The sequence below is a fragment of the Myotis lucifugus genome, unplaced genomic scaffold, assembly GCF_000147115.1.
Source record: "Myotis lucifugus unplaced genomic scaffold, Myoluc2.0 scaffold_117, whole genome shotgun sequence".
Lineage (NCBI taxonomy): Eukaryota > Metazoa > Chordata > Mammalia > Chiroptera > Vespertilionidae > Myotis > Myotis lucifugus.
In genome coordinates, this window is record NW_005871165.1 from 1,227,814 (window position 1) to 1,231,917 (window position 4,104).

A 4,104-nucleotide genomic window follows, 5' to 3' on the forward strand; every position below is an offset into this window, starting at 1 on the left:
GTCGAGAGTGCGTCCTGACGCGAGAGAAGCCCGCTTCCCGCAGGCCCGCCCCTGCCCGCGGAGGCGCTCCGCACCCCCTGCCACCGGTTACCAGGTCCTGCCGCCAGGAGCGGGCTCCCCCCAAGCTCCCTCTCGCTGCCATCGCCCCTGACACCCGCAGCGGGCCTTGGGCCAGTGGGAGCGGGTGATCATGCCAGGAAAGCAATGGCCAGGGAAGGGCCTTCACAATCAGCCCCCCATCCCCTGGTGAACTTCGGTGCTGGGGTCCTAACCTCAGGGAAAAATTCCTACCTGGGGAAACAACCTTTCTCGGAGAGGTGACCTTGGTTAAAACACATAGCGCCAAGAAGGGGAGCAAACATATTAAGAACAGTATGCCATATACGCCAGGTCCCTTGAGACAGCAAGAATGGACCAGCTCCCGGCAGCAAAGGCGGCCCTGGGGGCCGCCTTTGCCCTGCCCCCCAGCTCTTAGCTCCCCCCTGGGTTTTCCGATCACTGTCAGTGCCAGGGGGCTTCTTCTGTGCTTTCCTTTTTGCCTTCCTGCATTGTGCCTACATATGCAAATAAACCGCCATCTTTGTTGACAGTTAACCGCCATCTTGGCTGGTGATTAATTTGCATATCTCGCTAATTAGCCAATGGGAAGGGTAGCGGTCGTACGCCAATTACCATGTTTCTCTTTTATTAGTGTAGATGATACTATGTTGTGGAAAGAAAGGAGCACTTAACATTTAAACTGATACTTTCAAGGTAAATAGAACGTAAGCAAGATAAAGGAGACAGGGGCTGGGTGTGGAGTATGACAAGGGCTCTTTGGGTACTAGTGACATCTCACATAACTGGAAACCCAGTGACAGCCTGAGTCACAGCTGGATCTGGGGCTCAATGGTCTCCTTAATTCCATCTGTTGGTTCTGCCTTTTTCTATTTTGACTCCGTTCTCAGTGAAGCCCTCCTCAAAGATGGCAACATCACCAGTGTGGCTCCCAATTCATGTCTCTCCTCTGAATAATTTCAGAGGAAAAAAAAAGGTTCCTCTGCTTTGCTCTGACACGAGTCTGGGTTGAGCTCAGATTGGCACTGGTCAGGCCACATGTCCGCCTCTGAGCCAACCACCCCGGTGAAAGGGAGGGGCAGTCCTGTGATTGGCATGTCTTGGAGTTCATGCTCCTCTCTGGAACCAGGGGTAGAATCAGCTGCACCTGAATCATGTGGTCTTAATCGGGGGGATGAGTGCAGGTTGCCTCCTGCACCGGGATCCCCAAGAAAAACTGAGGTGTCACAACCAGAACAGGGGAAATGGGTGCTGGACAAGCAAACACCAATTGTCCAGTTTACAAGGAAATAGAAGTCAAAGGTCCGGACCTGGAGAGGTGAGCTGGTCTGCCTGAGTTGGTGGTAGGGCGGGGCAGGGCTGGGACCGGTCTTGGGCCCTGCTGGTTGAAGAGTGCCCTTCGGAAAGAACCCGTGGAGCCACGACCTCTAGCCTCCTGTGGAAGCACAAATGACCTTTCTCCGTCAGGACTCAGATAGTGGTTTTCTTTCATCAGTGACTCCGGAGACAGCAGCTAACAGTCCAGCTATTTGAAAGTCCTTATTTCAAAACACGATTCCCATTTCAGTTCCTGATCTGAATTTATTATGACTTCACTCGATCTGAGAAAAAGAAAAAACACACATATTTCTTTAATGCTCCAGAGCCTGGGAGGTGTGGTGCACCCAGGACGAGGGCCTGCCTCTGGCAGCTCTTTAATGCAGGCAGGGTCCCCAGCAGACATCCCCGGGAAAGGTGAGCCCAGGCCTAACTGTGGTTGTGAGAGGTGATGCACGGGTGCTCTGAGGGTTACTGCTCTGCTGGTTGGACAAACAAGGCTGGTGACTTCCAACCTGCCCCTGGGAGGAAAGTCCCAGCCGAGCTCAGGAGGAATGAAGACCATTTAGGAGAGGCCGTGTCCTCAGACCCCATCCCTCCACTTATAAACTCTGTAATGCCGACAGACGGCAAGACTCCCCAGGTGCTTCCCGGCCCTCGCAGGCACCCGGCACCTGCATACCTGCCCTTCGGAGTGGTGACCCCGTTAATCCGAGGGCCGGGTCTGAGGCCTCTGGCCTCAGTGGAGGCTCCTGAATCCCTGATGTGGGTGCATAGATCAGCGGCCCAAGACCATGTTAGCTCCAAGTGGAAGTTTTCTGGTGTCTGATTTGTTTTTCACCCTGATCACATCCTACTACTGCTATAATAGGAGTCGGGGAGGCAGTATCCATTTCACCATAGTCTTGTTTGTGTGTTAATCCTCATCCAAGGATATTTTTTTCCATTGCTTTTAAAAAATTTTTTTAAAAATATATTTCTTTATTGATTTCAGAGAAGAAGGAAGAGGGAGAGAGAGATAGAAACATCAATGATGGGAGAGAATTATTGATCGGCTGCCTCCTGCACGCCCCCTACTGGGGATTGAGCCCGCAACCCAAGTATGTGTCCTTGGCCAGAATCAAACCTGGGACCATTCAGTCTGCAGGCTGATGCTCTATCCACTGAGCCAAACAGGCTAGGGCACCATTGCTTTTTTAGAGAGAGAGTGCAAGGGAGTGAGGGCAGAGAGAGAGAAACAGCAATGAGATAGAGACACATCGAATTGGTTGCCTCTTGCACCCGCCCTGAACAGGGACCAGGGATGGAATCCCACAACAGAGGTACGTGCCCTTGACCAGGAATCGAACCGGAGACCCATTGGTGCATGGGCCTGATGCTCTAACCCAGCGGTTCTCAACCTGTGGGTCGCGATCCCTTTGGGGGTCGAACGACCCTTTCACAGGGGTCACCTAAGACCATTGGAAAACACATATATAATTACATATTGTTTTTGTGATTAATCGCTATGCTTTAATTATGTTCAATTTGTAACAATGAAAATACATCCTGCATATCAGATATTTACATTACGATGCATAACAGTAGCAAAATTACAGTTATGAAGTAGCAACGAAAATAATTTTATGGTTAAGGGTCATCACAGCATGAGGAACTGTATTAAAGGGTCGCGGCATTAGAAAGGTTGAGAACCACTGCTCTAACCACTTGCAGCACTGGCCAGGGCCCCACAGTCATTGTATATTGTCTAATACAGTGTTTGGCACACAGGAGGTGCTTGGTAAATATTTGAGTAAACAAGGGGCTTTTCAGGATCAAGCTGTCATTGAAGTGACCTTGGCTGAGGAGCTGCTTAATGTAACAGACCCTGGGCTCCCCTCCCCCTCCGTCCCGAGGGAGGACAGCAGGGTCTGGAAACCCGAGCACCTCCGATTTCACAGAGAAAATGACCTGTCCGCACACTCACCTCCATCCAGGCCTGGGATGTGCCTCGCTGATCAGATGGGAGGGTAATCCCTGGCAGCGGGGAGATTTAGCTGTTATCTCACAGGCTGCTGCTGGATTAGCAAGGCTTTCAGATAAAACCTTAAAGGGGGTAGAGTTTCATTTTTCCCTTCACGCTCAGGGAGCCGGTGAGAAGAACGGGCTACTTCACTGTGCAACTGTTTGGGCCAGAATGTAAATGGCAGGAGAGGCGGGGCTGGGCAGTGGGCGGTGGGGTGCGGGGAAGGGCTGGATTCTGGTCCTGGCTCAGCCATGGTTCCTCCGGCTTCTCCGATGGAAATAATAATGCTGATCTGACGGCGTTGTGCTCAGGAAACGAGTGCGTTGACATGAAAGCCCTTTGAAGAAGGGCTTCTGTGGGAGGCTATTACCTGGCTGCCGGAGACAGGCTGCAAGGCAGGGCTGTGCCGGAAACACCACACTGTCTGTCTGGTGGGCCTTGGAACGAGACCCTTTGCCCCACATTTGCTCGGGAGAAGCATGAAGGGGACCATCCCATGCATGTCCTGTGGATGCTATGTGGGGCAGCCATGTAAATTCTAGCTGTAGAGAAGACATGAAGACACAGAGAGGAAGTGTTTCCCAGCGCAGGCGCCGCCGTGGACGCAGAGGAAGGGTGAGCCGTGTGGTGAAGAGGCTCATGCCGAGGGCAAGAGTGTCCAGATGGCCTCGGCGAAGATCTTCCAACAGTTGCTTCCCCCTCCTTCCTCAGTTTCCTCATGTGTA